This window comes from Triticum urartu, chromosome 7 (genome assembly GCF_003073215.2).
Source record: "Triticum urartu cultivar G1812 chromosome 7, Tu2.1, whole genome shotgun sequence".
Lineage (NCBI taxonomy): Eukaryota > Viridiplantae > Streptophyta > Magnoliopsida > Poales > Poaceae > Triticum > Triticum urartu.
Window position 1 is genome coordinate 606,917,581 of NC_053028.1, and position 17,090 is coordinate 606,934,670.

General features: G+C 44.7%; 2 non-coding genes across 2 annotated transcripts; both read left to right on the forward strand.

The window, feature by feature from the left end:
* The first annotated feature begins 3,593 nt into the window (after positions 1-3,593).
* Positions 3,594-3,684, forward strand: LOC125526197. Its single transcript, XR_007291613.1, has one exon. It is a non-coding gene; the product is annotated as a small nucleolar RNA snoR128 (small nucleolar RNA).
* Positions 3,685-16,208: 12,524 nt separating this feature from the next.
* Positions 16,209-16,299, forward strand: LOC125526198. The gene has a single exon (XR_007291614.1). It is a non-coding gene; the product is annotated as a small nucleolar RNA snoR128 (small nucleolar RNA).
* The last annotated feature ends 791 nt before the right edge of the window (positions 16,300-17,090 follow it).

Consider the following 17,090-nt stretch of genomic DNA (forward strand, 5'->3'; position numbering starts at 1 on the left):
GCACAATTATGAGGAAGTGGAAGAGTTGAGGAAATAAAACCAGTAAACTCGGTGAAGACAATGATTTGGTAGACCAGTTCCAACTGCTGTCTCAGTTGTACATTTGGTTGGAGCGGCTGAGTATTTAAACTCGAGGACACACAGTCCCGGACACCCAGTCAAGGACACTTAGTCCAAGACACCCAGTCCTCACCGTATCCTCCTTGAACTAAGGTCACACAGACCTCGTCCAATCACTCGTGGTAAGTCTTCAAGCGACTTGCAAACCTTCACAAACTTGGTCACTCGGCGATCCTTCCTCTTGGATGCTCTAGACCATGACGCCTAACCGTCTGGAAGAAGCACAGTCTTCAAAGGTAACAAGCGTCGGATCCACTCAGGATCAATCTCTTCAGTGATGCTCAATCACTTGGGGTTTGTAGGTGTTTGGGTTTTGTTTTTTTTTGGTTTTTCCTCACTTGATGATTTTCGCTCAAAGTCCTCGAAGGATGGGTTGCTCTCAAATGACAAGTGGCAGTTTCTCTCGGAGCAGCCAACCAGCTAGTGGTTGTAGGGGGCGGCTATTTATAGCCTAGGGAGCAGCCCGACATGATAAGACATAAATGCCCTTCAATGATATGACCGTTAGGTGGATAGATATTTTGGGACAGCTGGCGCATAGCATAGCAACGGTCAGAATTTTGAGTAGCAAAATCCTCAGGGCTATCATGTTCCTCACTGTGTAGGCAATCCGCACTAGCGAATTCCTAACTCCTCAGTCAGGACAAATTCCTCAAAGACCAGAAGAACTTCGTCTCTGTCACTGAAGAAATTGACTGAACTGTATGAGATTTCCAAGGCTTCACTCGAAGGGATTGGTAGGTGTAGGATTTGAGTTGAGCATCACATGGAAAATTTTCCTTAGTATTTCCTCGACCCCCTTTAACAGTACGGTGTTTCCTATGACTCAAGAAAGAGAAAAACAAAACTATGAAAACGAAAGTCTTCGAGTTTCATATTTCTCGCATGAATATCAAGTCTTCACGGACACACCAATTTCTTCACTTTCAAAGTCTTTATGAAAGTCTTCAGAAATACCAAAATCTTCAGTCAAAAATATTCATTTTTAGGGGTCGACTTTTCCTGTAAATATCAAACTCCTCATAGACTTATAGACCTGTGTACACTCACACACGCATTAGTCCCTTAACCTATAAGTCTTCAATACACCAAAATCACTAAGGGGCACTAGATGCACTTACATCATGTAATCTAGCTGGACGAACTAAATGTCTGTTCGTTAAATTCCATCGCATAACCCAGGTTTGCTCTCTAGAAATTAGTGGAGAGGCCGCTGCGACGAGAAGAAATCAATGGCTTGATGTGCATATGCTTGCGGTACATGGGATAGGTCAATAATAGCCTCCTCTCCCTCCCTCTCGGCCCCCGCGTCGCCTGACCGGGTGACTCGGGCGGCGGCTAGGGTTCCCGAGCGCCGCCTCCCCCACCCCTCATCTTCCTCCTTGTCGCCACTTGAGGTGGTCGCCGGGCAAGCCCGCGCGGCCGCCAGTGACGGTGGCGGCGAGGCCCTCGTCGCTCCTGCAGCGAAGGATTTGGATCCCAGGGGCGGCGGCCCCTGCCGGCGTGGCATCGCCGTTCTTGCCCTGAACGGCGCTCGCGGAGGGCTCTAGCCGGCGTCTTCGACTGCAGGGACGGTGGGGCGTCGGCGGCCAGTGGTTACAGCGTGGAGGCCTCCTCTTCCTCGCCAGATCTGGAGGTTTGCCGCCCCCAATTCGCTCCCTCCCCCTTTGCGCTTGTTTTCCCGCGGCTGGTCGCTGGATCCGGTGGAGTTTGGGGCTGGTGTTGCAGATCGGGACCGGGGGAAACCCCTGGCCGGCTGGTTCGGCCCAGCATCGACGTCGGCCTTGGGCGACGTTTCCTTCTTGGAGGCGATGTCGTGGTCTCCTTCTGCCCACCTCCGTTCCCTCTCCCGGGTGAAAACCCAAAATCCGGCAGGATTGGGCAGCGGCGGCGCCGTGTGTGCCGTTCCCTCCATGGAGGCATTGCCTGGGGAGTGTGGATTCGGGCGTAGGGTTGCTGAAGGTGGGGTTTTTGGCCGGCAGCAGGTGCAGTGCCTCTCGTTGTCCCGCTGTCCGCCTCTCTGTTGTTGCTCGGCGGCTTTCCTGCAGCCTTCAGACGTTCTTGGCGCGTGATGGTGTGGCCGGCTTGGTGTGTCCCAACAGCATTCCTCCTGTGTCTTTGGCGCCTGAGGGTTGCGGTCATCGGTTTATGCTAGTAGTGCCCTTTCTTAGTATCTCTTGTAACTAGCTCTCCGATGTGTTGTAAGTTCAGAGTGACCCCTTATATCTTTTGGGCTTTTCTTGTTGTTCGTTTTTGTGTCGTTTGTATGCTTGGAGATGTCCTAGCGTAGGTGGTGGTCGTCATTTAGCGTCATGGTGGCGTTGATGGCGGAGGAGGCTGCCAAGGTTGGCACCTCAATCTGCTTGGAGATGAACCAGTGGAAGATGATGGAGACGACACCTGTGAGTGCGTCAGACCGGTTTATGCCCCAGACCCGGTATGTGGCTAGGCTGGGGATTCCGGCTTTCGATGTTAGGATTAGGTGAGTGGTCTGGGTAGTGGCTCAGCTAGCACCCCTTCATCATATGGATAGGAGTATCAGCATATGTTGCCTAGATGGTGGATTCAGGCTTATTGTTGTAACACTTTGTAAGGTTCTCGAGAATAATCAATAAAGTGGCCGTATGCATCTCCCAGATGCAGAGGCCGGGGGTCATCCTCCTTTTCTAAAAAAAACATATGCTTGCGTTTTTTTCTTCTCATTTTTTTTCGAGAAATGTCTTACGAGGGCCTTCCTGGGCCTTCTGGTGCCACCCACGCCAGCTCACGGGCCGTACCGGGCTGGATTCCTAGGCCATGATGAGATGGCATGTACGGAAATAACCCCAACTTCCGAGGGCTTTCACGGGACCGTCTCCCTATAAGTAGCTCGTCACCTCCTAGGTTTCCTTCCATCTATCACCGCAGCGCCGCCTGCTGGCCGCCCTCGTCAGTGTATCTTCTTGGTAGCTCATTCAATCCAAGAGACTTCGAAGCTAGATCTTGCTCGAGTTCTCGTTTAGTTCACTCCTGTTCAGTTCTTCTCATCGTTCGCTGGCTGTTTTCTTCTTCGTTCTGGACTTTTTGCACTTTGCATTTCTTTCACAGCAATGGGGATCCGTCCCCGGCGCCGGCGGTGAGGATAAACAAGGTTCGCTCGTCTTAACGGCTGGCTCACGCCTGCCTTGAAGACCTTTAAAAGTAGTCTGAGCCGAAACAGATCTCAAGATCTACCAGTCTTTTGGGTTTTAGTTCTTTGCTGTTTGTGTCGTCTCTTGTCCGACGAGTGCTTAATTTATCGAAGGGGATCAACGGCGATGAGGAAAAACAAGGTTCGCTCGTCTTAACGGCGGGTTCTAATCCGCCTTGAAGACCTTAAAAGTAGTCTGAGCCGATTCATTCATGCCCTTTCAGATTCACTGCTCTTGATCTTTTGTAGATATTTTCAGCACTCTTCTTTTATCCCTTTGGTTTTATTGTTTCCATCAATATCGTTGCGATGATGAGATCTATCAGTGTTGAAAGCAGATCCCTGCTTTATGAGTCTGGGAAATACCATTTCCTCCTGAGCGGTTACCTGAGCAACTCTCCTCATCCCCACCGCAGATTTATTTTTTCGGTGTTACTTGCATTGTCTATTGACGGTATTCTTTCTGGATTTAGCATTCTGGTGAGCAAACAAATCTTTATTTCAGTATTTCAGCTGTAGATGCACAAATGGAATTTGAAGATTAAAACTTGCAAATCAAAACAGATGAAAACATGACACAACAGGAATGCCCTGTGAACCTATTTTACGGGGAAGAGTAGGATGTGATGTCATTAGCAGCCATAAGAGTACTTCATGTTTCGGCCATAACCATTTGGTAGTCAGTGGTGGATAAAAATGTCAAAAATAGAGATTGATGCCCATTAACAGCCTGATAATCCTTCTGATTACTGTCATGCTGTAATTGTCAGTATTGTTCATAGGCCTCTTTAGACAGGCAGGTGAAAACAACCTTCCAGATCTTTGGCATTTAGGATGTGTCTAGCAGATATTAGATTGTTGATTCCAAAAGGGCGCAGATGGGGCCATTGGTCTTGGAGAACTGCATAATCCGTCCACTTATCAGATCAGAAGAAGATTGTATCACCCTGACCCAAACATGGAGTGGCAATTTCTTATCCTGTTTATTAATGAATTTGCGATCTTTCTTTGGAAGGAGCTATTATGGATTTCCAAATTCAAGATCCCCAACCTTCATCTTTGGGTCTACAAACAAGGGCATAGGCGCTCATGTCTTCACCTGAAAGACAGTGCCTTGTATATTTATCAAGCTTTTTTGTTAGTCCGTTTTTTTAAGTTTGATGCAACTCATAAAAAAGGTGGTCAGAGAAGATAATACACCATAGCAGATTGCAGTCTTTCAGTAGTTCCAAGAAAATGAGCAGTCCCGTTTAATCTTCTTTGAACCGTTTGAATAATATGCATGAAATATTCCTCAAATACCTGAATGGCATTGTACCCTTTTTACAAGCATGAGCAGTCCCGTTGACTCTTTGTTCAGAGGCCAAGGCAAATCATCCACCAACGATTTCAGGTGATCCAACTCCTCAACCTGAGCTCATAAAAATCAGGGTATCATAGCACTAGAGGGAAATCACAGTTAGAAGACAGAGCAAGTGGTCTGGTCAGGTGCCCTGTGAACCTACAGACTTCTAACAGAAACCTGTGCAGTTCCCCCTTGCGATTTTTTTATTATATAATTTTTTTGCGTTAACATGTTTAGATGATTTTTTGGTTAGCTTCCTTTTCATGTTTTCATTTCTATTGATGGTTTTCTTGGCTGAATTAGCATCGTGCTGTGCAAACAGAGATGCACATTTGCAGAAATTGAAATTTGAAATGGAATCAGCTGAGAACATATACAGACATTGGTAAACTGGAGTGAAGCAAATAAACACGTATGCAAAGGGCTACGTCATCAGACGCACTGCTTGCACAACACACTCAGTTCAGTTGAACATTTCCCCGGCACGACAGTGGTTGGGGATCCGTTGGTGGTCGCCGGGGGGCTGCTGGTCCAGGAAACGGACGTTAGACGACGGCGCAGGTGATTTTGTCGCGAGCCGTGAGAAGTGTACTACGTGTGCGTGCGTGCGTGCATGAGCGATGAGTTCCTTACGTGGAAGCTGTACGTTACCTCCTGGGCGTTGTTGATGAAGCTGAACGTGAAGTCGGAGTAGGTGCCGGTGAACTGGACGCCGTCCCAGGGGCCGGAGCGCCAGACCAGGTCGTCGCCGTTCCAGATGAACACCTGGGGGTCGCCGGACGTGACCATCGCCATGACCACGGCCCCGCCGGGGGGTCCGACGGGCTCTTCCACGCAGTCAGCGTCCGGCGCCTCCGCGTCCTCGTTCTCGTCCTCCGACGCCATGATCCGCTGGTCCGCCGCCGTCCTCTTCGTTGCATCTTGGCCGCCTCCTGCGAGTCCATGGTTGGCTTCGCCATGGCCCCGGCTTCTTGGTAAACAGGGCGTTTATCTCAGAATTCTGCATCTTTGCTAGCTGTGAGGTTAGTCCAGCAGTTGCAAGGATGAATACAGTTTGTTTACCTCGTTGGTCACGACGTCCCACAACCTGTCGCTCGCTAGGATGAGAAGCTCCAGAGAGCTGTCGACCACCTCCTGTTGCAGACGGCAGATGTTTCAAATCTCAGAGTAGTACCGTATCAACTAACAATGTTGTTGTCCTCGTGATATGGTTGAAGGGGCCACAAGCCATTAGTCTGAAGACGAATAGGATCATTGTCACGGACCTTGATCTCTTGATCGGTAACCACATATTGCTTCAGGAGTTCCTAATCCGTATGGGTGAAAGTTTCAGCCGTAGGAGGACATTTCAGGGATTCGAAACTCAGTGCCCAATTAAGCAAAATATGTTCTGCATTGTGTTTTGTTCAAGGTTATATTTCATATTAAGGGAGGTATATAATGCCTATAGCAGACCTGGTATATAATGCCTGTAGCGCTGCTACATAACGCATTGTGCTGGTAACTTTGAGCCTAAAATGCTTATTCGTAGAAACATGATTAGTGACGTTTTAGTACCGGTGATTGTTATAACTCATAATAGATTCATTTATTGCATTCAAATTTGTTGTCTATACATTGTCAAATGTCCTAGTTTTGATCTTTGTCATATACCTGTGCCATTTCAATGGGGTTTATGTTAGTGATATGATGCTTGAGTTGTATGTGATGTGAGACGATGCTTGAGTTGTATGTGATGTTGTATGAGTATTGGCTGCCAAATTTATTTGTAGAATGGTGGCTGCAACAGCTAATTTGAACAAATGATCTGATTAGTATTGTAGGCGGTTCTAAGAGACAAACAGCCTCCACATCGTAGAGTATTGCAGGCGGTTGTCAAGAACAAACTGCATGTGTGAAAAAGAAAATCATTGGAGGCGGTTTCTCCACGGAGGAACCGCATGTGCTATGAGAAAGGAACAAGTGGTTTTGGAAACTGCTTGTGCTCCGGCGAGTATTAGTGACATAGACTTTTAATACGAAATGAGGAACCGTCGGTGGCCCATGTACGACAACCACCGCCAAAGGCTATTTTTGTACTAGTAATATTTCTCTTCCACAAAAAGTGTTGGAGCCTGTGTGTAAATCTATAACCCACTTTTCTTCTTTCTCCTCCAACTAATTACATATCCGATGTGACATCTCTTATAGCCCGTCTATGTCATCATATTATACTTGCTCTAGCATAGACCACCAACTAACATTTAAGAATTGTGTAAAGACTTAAAAGGTGGTATAAATAAGGAAATCGGTACAAGTAAATGGGCCATATACTACTGTACGATCTTCACTTGAGGAATAAACAAAATCCATCATCTCATTCATCCACATTGGTAACACAACTCTTTATTTTAGTGTTTTGATTTGATCTATCAAATATGTAGATGGAAGTCTACTTAAGTTTAGCATGGACTGATCGAAAAACCAAAGTGTTGTTGAGAAGATGTAGAGATAAGAGGCATCGGGACCGAAATGACTTCTTAGTTAAGCATAGGATTTCCCGACAACGCCATGGTTAGAACTACCTTGTTTGATTTTCGTGTCATCCAAAATTTGATGGCTCGGAAAGATCCATTTGTCGTGGAGTTTGTAGGTGTACCTTCCGCGTGATAGTAGCCGTGTAGGAACCTTGTTCCCTCTGTACGGCGCCTGTTTGTACTTTTTGGTGCTAACAACTCTTTATGGTCTCCTGTGACATGGATTACCTTCTCTGTGATCCCATATGGTACTCATTCCAAAAGCCTGTTACCGACCTCCATATAGGGAGGCTGCTTTTGTCACGTGGATATCAATTATGATTCTTTCTAATATCTAACTATCAATGCAAATGCTCTTGATGAGGGAAATCTATTAAGACGAGGATTATGTACATGTTCCTCCTTGTATACCTATTATCTTTCCATTTGATTTTTGTCCTATACCTACATCTCACCTTTGTGAATAGCAAAGGCATTGAAAAAATGTTGCATGCATAAATATCTCAAAATGACAATGTGGGGACGGCAGACTCGGCTGGGGGTGTGCCAAATCTATGGCGCAAGGTCCCTGGAGTGAAGGCTCCGGACATGGAGGCGGTGGCATCCCCTCGATGTGACACGAGGAGGCTTCATGTGGTGGTGCATGGGGCGGCGGATCAAGGGATCCCGTACCCGGGTTCTTGGAGTATCGCCGTTGAAGCTTTCTCCGATGTATATGGTAGTTGATGCAGGAGATCCACAGCCCTCTGGAGTTTTGCAGATTGAAAGACGACTGTGGGTTCAGGGAGGTGCGGCTGTGGTGAAAACCATGCCAACTTCGCTCATGGCGGACGTTGGCGGCAGTGGCGGGGCATGAACCAAATATTAGGGAGGGGGCAGATGAGTTTATTATGACATAGAAAAGGCTACGGTGATCAGAGAGCCGATGGATTTAGAGTGATTAGCAGATAAATAAGCATATTTGACAAAATTTCCTCCAGGAAGGGGGGACTAAGGCCCGGAATTGTCCCGCCGACCATTTGATGACGACATTTTGTGTCGTTTCTTTGTTAGCATTGTTGCTGCAGCCGTCGTCTTCCTGCCCAGGCCGCTCTGGGAAAACCTAGATCCGGGTCTTCGGGATCAGACGATGATGGTGCAAGGTGCCGTTTACTCTCATTGGTGCATCTTTTTCTGGAGCATGTGCATGCTGGAGGGGTCTTGAGGTGGAGTGCGTGGTCTTACGAGTGGAAGACGACGAGTCTTGACGGTGTGGTGTAGCCGGGTCTCGGCGGCGGACTCTTGATGATGAACGAGCACAGGGCAATGGCTATGTTCAGTTCTTCCCATTGTTTGATGTTTTCTTCTTCGTGGTCGACTTTTGCTCTTTCCATTTTTTGACAACAATGGGGATCCGTCCTCGGCGCCGGCGGTGAGGAAAAACAAGGTTCGCTTGTCTTAACGGCTGGCTCACGCCTGCGTCGCAAACCTTAGAAGTAGTCTGAGCCAAAGCAGATCTCAAGGATCTACGAGTTTTTTTTTGAAACAAGTCTATGAGTCTTTTTGGTGTTTACTTCTCTCCTGTTTGCGCTGTCTTTTCTCCGACTAGTGTTAATCGGAAGGGATGAATGGCGATGAGGAAAAACAAGGTTCGTGTTGACACACGAACACGTCACGTGTACCCTTAACGCCGGGGGTGATGCACCGCAGCTCACGTCAAAGGAGACCCGACCGACAACGCGATACGCAAGACAGTCAGCAGGCGCTTTTGAAGACCCGAAACCTCACACGCCCGGGAGGGACCCCGCCAGGGAGTGCGGCGGCTATGGGCTGCCCTAGGTCGATTCGCTCGCCCCTAGAGCCTCGTGGATCGCTGCCCTCCAATGCGAAGAACGAATGAATAACGAGAAAGAAAAATACAAGGATAGGGGATAAAGATAGATGAACACAAAAGTGTAATAGATTGATTGGTTCGATTGGTGTTGTTTCAATCGGCCATCACCCCCAACATATATAAGAGGCGGCTGTACTTCCCGTACAAGCAAAGGATTTATTTAGGCTTTCCTTACAAGAAAATTACATCAATTCACGTTCAAAACCCTAGTCAAATTCGGACTGATTTTGTCCGAACTTTCCAAAACTGTTCGGTTTAAACTGGCTGCACTTTGCTGGTCCTTTTTGTGGTGGTAAATGATCTCGGATGGAAACGAGCCCAAAAGCAATCTTGACCGTTTCGACGAGACGAACAACTTTCATGTTGAACGTTTTTCGATTTGAGGCCTTCTTCTGGGCCAAAATGGTCACGCAGAACACCTGTTCGCTCGCGCTACCCATCAGACCTATGTCTCGTGGGGCGCGCCACATCTCGCCTCGTGACAAGGCTGCACTCCGATAACTCTAACTTTTGCATACAAACTCGGATTGGGACGATTTTTATATCAAAATCAACCGCTTCGACGAGACGCACAACTTCCGTGTAGAACATTTTTCCATCCGAGATTATCTGAATAATCTTTTGAGCCCATCTTTAACTTCTCGTCTGATTGACTATCACAGCCTCTAACCCGGCAAGTTTTCCATCCGAGTAAGCTTTCCATACCGGCAATGTTTCTACCCGGCAAGCTTTCACACCGGCAAGGTTTCACTCCGGCAAGGTTTGTACTCCGGCAAGGGTTCCTCCCTGACAAGGTTTCTCCCCCGGCAAGATTTCACACCGGCAAGCTTCCACACCGGCGATCTTTCTGTGCCGGCAAGCTTTCCACGCCGGCAAGCCTTCACACCGGCAAGACTTCACACCGGCAAGCTTTCACACCGGCAAGATTTTACCCCGGCAATGTTTTCGCCCCGGCATGCTGCTTTATGATTGTGCCACTTTTGAGCGTCAACACATGCCCCCCTGTTTTTCGGTAAAGCTAGCGTGCCGAAAAATACCTGTACCAAGTTTGTTCTAAGGACGATGTCAACACTCCATCGGCCATTTATATGTTCTTAGGACGATAAGCATATATCGGCCATGTCTTGTGTGAACTTTCTGATGCAAACTTGGGTCAAACCTTCTCAGCTTCATTAACAATCCGGTGATAAAGTTCCATAGATATGTATCTCAATGTCATCCTCCGAACCATATTGTTCACCCTTTTGCTAGGATTTTGTAGACAATCAATAATAAACTTTCTCCAATCCTTACTTTCGCTTGTATAAAAATTTCATTAGTGGCCAAAGCTGTGGACTTCGGTTCGGCCTTACCTATGTTGACGAGACTAAGCATCGGCTATTGAGAGAAATGCAATACAACATGATGGACATGGTAGCCGGATGCTTGCTATGCCAACTCTCTCAAATTGTCATGTCTAAATATATGAACAATTTTAATGCAACCCAAGGTAAATTCTTCATCTAGACATACCCCAAGATAAACTATAAGTGATTCGTCAAAACACATTGATAACCCTTGGATATTTGTTGCACTACTTATAACGAATCACCAAAAGCCTCAATATGTATAGCACCTATAGCAAGTAAAAGAGTCAATCCGAATAACAATGCATATTCGGCCTTGATTAATCGTGCATAAAAATATTCTAAGCGGCACGAGGCTTCAAAAAATAGTACCATAAAGAAATATATAAACAACACCAACACTTTGGCCATTGCTACGAATTGAACCATCAATACATAATCTCCATAGTACTAGAGAGACAAGGCTAATATTAATATTATGCATGACATTAATCCGATATTCAGTAACAAAATCAACTATGATTTGGCCTCTTATAGATCTCAAAGATGCATAAGCCAAATCATATCCAAACAAAGTATAAGCCCACCAACCAATTCTGCAGCTATGGATTGGTCTATGTAGCATATATTCAATGACATCGGTCATGATGTCTCAACTCTATTCAATCATAATATAGGTATACATATAAATTTTCATGAGCACGTACCTTGTCTCGCTCTCCAATCAAACTAAGGACAATGTTAGAATACTACACCGGCCATGCATTGACATACTCTTAGGACGATAGATAAATATCGTCCATTACCATGTAAACTTCATTCAAAGCACATATAGCCGAAATAAACAAATGAAATGACAAATCAAGTATTTCGGCCCTTTGGATCAGCAACAAACTTGCAGCTAATCAAATGTATAGTGACTTGGTAATACCCTCTCATGGCGTAAGAAATTATATTGCATCCATGGATTAAAATAAACCCATTGAGGGTTACCAATCATACCTGATGACGAATTTCATGGCATAGGCGTTAATGGCATAGTTGAAGAATATGGATAATGTGTAGACCAAAGATGTTGAAACCTTCGGCTTGGTCCTTCATAGTTTTTACTCTTTTCCTTCTTCACTTTTGCCGCACTTCTTGTAATGGAGGCTTGCACATAATTCTTATTTTGAGCACTTCCTTTGGGAACCCATGCCATGTTCCTTTCTTCAAGTTCTTGTGCACTAAGTTTGTGTAATTCCCTCTTTTTTCAATACGATAAGCCGAGTGGGCATCTCGGCTGTGATTCTGTTTTGACCAATGGCAGTTCCTTTTTAGCCTTATGCACTCTCAACTTCTTTTCTTCAGATTTGGCACTTTGACTCTCAATAATTGGTTGCTTTGTCTCATTGCCTTTAGTAGCCAATGTTAACACTTTAATTGGCTCTTTTATATTTGAGATCAAATCTGAAGTTGCACTCTTACGGCCATCTCTTTTAACACGATAAACTTGCTTGACCACCTCTTTCTTCATCCTTGAGCTCTAGACCGATTCCTTATGATTGAAACGGTCTTTAACATGTGATTGTTCAGATATTGATCTTCTCGGAGCTGCATAATATTGGTGAGATGGTCTAAAATAAGATGGAGAATGTGCCCTTTTTTCATACCTATCCCATGATGGATATGGATCTATATGAGCATAGGGAGGCATCCACGACATTGGCATTGGCGGCCCAAAATAAGGATATGAATATGTTGCATTAACATTCTCACTTTGCCAATACCGATCCTCATATTTGCGCCTTGGGGGTGATCTTGGTTTCTTTGCATGATTGGGCCGATAAGCATTCTTCTCTTCACTCTTCTTTTGATATTTATCCAATAGTTCAGCGAAGGTGATTTTTGATCTCTTACACTTGCGCTTATTTCGGCCTTTGTTTCCTTTTGGTTTGCTTTCATCGATCATTGGATTTGCTTGCTGCCCCCCAGTCCTTGGCGTCTCCATTGTAGCTTCGATGGAATTCTTGCCCTCAAGATTATATTCATTATGCTCTTCGACAACTTCTTTACTTGAAAGCTTGATCCCATCACCTGCAGTTTTTACCTTCTCTTCAAATGGATCGGCTTGAAGCAGCCGATGCAAAAACTTTCTACCATCGGGACCAATCGGAATAGACTGGTCATCTCTTGGTGTCTCAACAAATTTCAATCGTTCTTTATCAATGGCCGATTTAACTATTTGACGAAACATGTTACAATCCTCAAAATTATGCTTGGACGAATCATGCAACTTACAATACATTCGTCCCTGTACAGATGGCTCAACATGGTGATCAAGAATTCTAATATAATCATTCCTCAACAAGAAATCAAAGATTTTATTACACATGTTTGAATTAAAGGCAAACCTTTTATTTTCTAGCCGATCTTGATGTGAGAACGGCTTTGGAATTAAGCAAAAGAATGGTTCAGATTTTTGCACCACACCATTTGGCTATGCATTGTGTTTTGCACTCTATTTCCGATGTCTTTGGGTAAGATATTATACTAGCATCGGTTTTCTCAACAGAATTTAACCTTGGCTTTAAATTTCTAAAACGAAAATAGTTAGAACATACATGTCTCAATTGATACCAAGTGCAAGCCAAGTATGAAATAAGCAAAGCTACCCAAATAGATATGAACTTTAGATAAAGCAACGGGGAAAGCTTTGGCTGTAATAATAAGTCACTATCGGTCTTTATAAATGGCGTAATGGGTTGACCGATATGCTCAATAACAACTTTATTGCTAACAAATAAATTACCCTTCTTCATTGGTCTTTCAAAATTACTTATGAGGATTTTTCTAATAGATGCATCAACAATAAAGTCCCTGACCAAATCTGAAAATAGGTAAATTACTTGCTAAACATACCTCTTCAAATATTTTGGGAGAGCACGATGGTGGTGTGACTTGAACAATATCTTGCTCCGCCTTTGGATGGCTCCCCAATGCCTCTTCATCATCTTTTTCTTGATTCCGTGCATCATTACACTAAAATTTTTTGTCGGCCGAACTTTGTTCGGCTACTTGTTCTTGTCCTTGAAGTTCATCGATTTCTCTGGCACGAAACTCATAGGGCAGGAAGTAGGTTCCATTAACTTTGGAAAAATCAAATATGGCCGCTTTGCTATGCTTTCCATGCCCTTTCTCAATAATGTTTGCCTCTTTGGAATTGATGGATTCGGAATATATATAACTTGATTCGGCCTTTTCAACCGAAGCACTTTTAGTTTTCGAATCATCATTCTTTTCACCGGTTATATCAATTGGCAAGGCTTCTTTTCTTTGAGCTAATTCCCTATCAATTCTCTCTTGGTGAAGTACTTGCACCCTATCGCGCAAAGCTTTAACTCCCCTCTCAATTTCAGCCCGCTCTAGTGTAGTTTGCCCCCCAATGCTTTTAGGATATTTCGGCAATGAACTGTTAGTGTTGCCGAAATTTTGCAACTGTGTAGGGGGTGTATAATATGCTATGGTACTAGGTGGAGGTGTATGCACTTCTGTATAACGATATGCTCTCTCGCCAATTCTATCGATTGATGAAGTTTCATCTTCTTGCAAAACTCTAGCCTTTATTGCAGCATAATCAGGAAACAACCCCTTTTCATATTGTTCAAGGCAAAGAGCACTAATTCTCTTGTTTTGTGCCAAGCTTTTTTTTAATGCAGCCACAACCGCTTCTGGAAGGGATTGCTCCGCAATACTTTCAGATTCTTTCGGCAATAATTTGTGAGTGTTGCCGAAATTCTTGAATTGCCTAGAGTATGCATTATATGCTACAATATTTGATGACCGCACATGTGTTCCTGTAAAAATTTCATTTATTCGGCTATGACCATTAAGATGCATGGCCGAATTACGAACATCTACAGTTGCATACGGTGCTGAAAAATTACTAACATGAGGTGTAGCATATGATGGTTGAGAGTAACTGGCCGGATAGCTAGTAGTAGCATGGCCAATTCTCCCATTCATCGGCAAGGTTGGATTCACATATTGCAAATTAGTTGCCGATGAATAAAAAGGTGAAACACTTTCTGGTATGCTATTGGAAATTTTAACATGAGGTGTTTCAAATTGATTAACCAAACCCATCATGTTGTTCGTCGGCATATGTATTTGTGGGGTTGCCGATGCATGAGAGTTTGGATACATATGTTGTATGTTGCTAAAATCATAAGAATTTGAAGCATGAAGATTGCTTTGCATCGGGCCTTGCGCATAATTAGATGCATGATTGATAAAACTAGGGCTAGCCGATACATTATGCTCATTAGGTGATCCAGCAACAACATATGAATTATTTGCATCTACAAAGGGGAATTGGGAATTCATATTACCTTTGTAGATTGCAGCAACTTGATGACGATCTCTTCGTAGCAATAATGGACTGGAGACCGTTCAAAGCTTCTTCCCCAGCGGAGTCGCCAAAAAGTGTGTTGACACACAAACACGTCACGTGTACCCTCGACGCCGGGGGTGATGCACCGCAGCTCACATTGAAGGAGACCTGACCGACAACGCGATACGCAAGACAGTCAGCGGGCGCTTTTGAAGACCCGAAACCCCACACGCCCGGGAGGGACCCCGCCAGGGAGTGCGGCAGCTATGGGCTGCCCTAGGTCGATTCACTCGCCCCTAGAGCCTCGTGGATCGCTGCCCTCCAATGCGAAGAACGAACGAATAACGAGAAGGAAAGATACAAGGGTAGGGGATAAAGATAGATGAACACAAAAGTGTAATAGATTGATTGGTTCGATTGGTGTTGTTTCAATCGGCCGTCACCCCCAACATATATAAGAGGCGGCTGGACTTCCCATACAAGCAAAGGATTTATCTAGGCTTTCCTTACAAGAAAATTACATCAATTCACGTTCAAAACCCTAGTCAAATTCGGACTGATTTTGTCCGAACTTTCCAAAACTGTTCGGTTTAAACTGGCTGCACCTTGCTGGTCCTTTTTGTGGTGGTAAACGATCTCGGATGGAAACGAGCCCAAAAGCAATCTTGACCGTTTCGACGAGATGAACAACTTTCATGTTGAACATTTTTCGATTTGAGGCCTTCTTCTGGGCCAAAACGGTCACGCAGAACACCTGTTCGCTCGCGCTACCCATCAGACCTATGTCTGGTGGGGCGCGCCACATCTCGCCTAGTGACAGGGCTGCACTCCAATAGCTATAACTTTTGCATACGAACTCGGATTGGAACGATTTTTATACCAAAATCAACCGTTTCGACGAGATGCACAACTTCCGTGTAGAACATTTTTCCATTCGAGATTATCTGAATAACCTTTTGAGCCCATCTTCAACTTCTCGTCCGATTGACTATCACAGCCTCCAACCCGGCAAGTTTTCCATCCGAGTAAGCTTTCCATACTGGCAATGTTTCTACCCGGCAAGCTTTCACACCGGCAAGGTTTCACTTCGGCAAGGTTTGTACTCCGGCAAGGGTTCCTCCCTGACAAGGTTTCTCCCCCGGCAAGATTTCACACCGGCAAGCTTCCACACCGGCGATCTTTCTGTGCCGGCAAGCTTTCCACGCCGGCAAGCCTTCACACCGGCAAGCTTTCACACCGGCAAGATTTTACCCCGGCAAGATTTTCGCCCCGGCATCCTGCTTTATGATCGTGCCACTTTTGAGCGTCAACAGTTCGCTCGTCTTAACGACGGGTTTTCATCCGCCTTGAAGACCTTAAAAGTAGTCTGAGCCGATACATCATGCCCTTCAGATTCATCCATATTATGTTACTGTTCTGTATTTTCAGTTCAGTTCTGTATCAGTGTTAATGGGTGGTGGATTTTTTTTGCGGTGATGAGATCTTTCAGAGTTGAAAGCAGATCCCTGCTTGATGAGTCTGGGAAATACCATTTCCATCTGAGCGGTTACCCGAGCAACTCCACATCCCCATTGCAGTTTTTTTTGTGTTACTAGAATACCTGTTGACGTTTTTTTGTGGATTTAGCATTGTGCAAATAAATCTTCCCGTTTAATTCAGTATACCAACACAAATAGAATTTGAAGATTAAAACATGCCAATTGAAACAGACGAGAACATGATATATTGATTTTCAAATGAATGTACAATTTAAAGAGGAAAAGAACATGGAGTAGTACATAAGAGAGCGAAAGAAAGGATAATGTACAGCTAGGAGAGAAGGACCCAGAGACCCTAATGAAAGCCACCAAGGCTTCAAATTGATGGCGTCTCTTTCTTTGGAAGAAAGGTGCATTCAAAAGGTCTCTGAAATGAACAATGACATTGTGAAACTGACCAACTCCAACAGGAGGATTCGATCAGGGGCAGATGTATTTCCAACAAATGGTAGCATAATCATAGGACACCTAAGTACCTAACACATATGATACATGTGCTCAATGAAGAAATTCTTTCTTTGAAGGAATTCCCTAGTATTTAGTCTGTTATTCAAAGCAGCCAGAAGAACACTTTTATGTTTAGGCTGACAGCATGAGGACCATTTCTTTGGAAAAGGCTGACAGCATAAAGACCATAACCATTTGGTATTCAGCGGTGGAGAAAAATGTTCAATTGATGCCCAATAATCCTTCCGACTACTGTCATGCCAATTCACCCTCTTTTCTTGTAACTGCTGTTACTGTTCATAGGCCTCTTCAGACAGATCAATCTTTCAGACCTTTGGTAATTAGGATATATATGTCTAGCAGA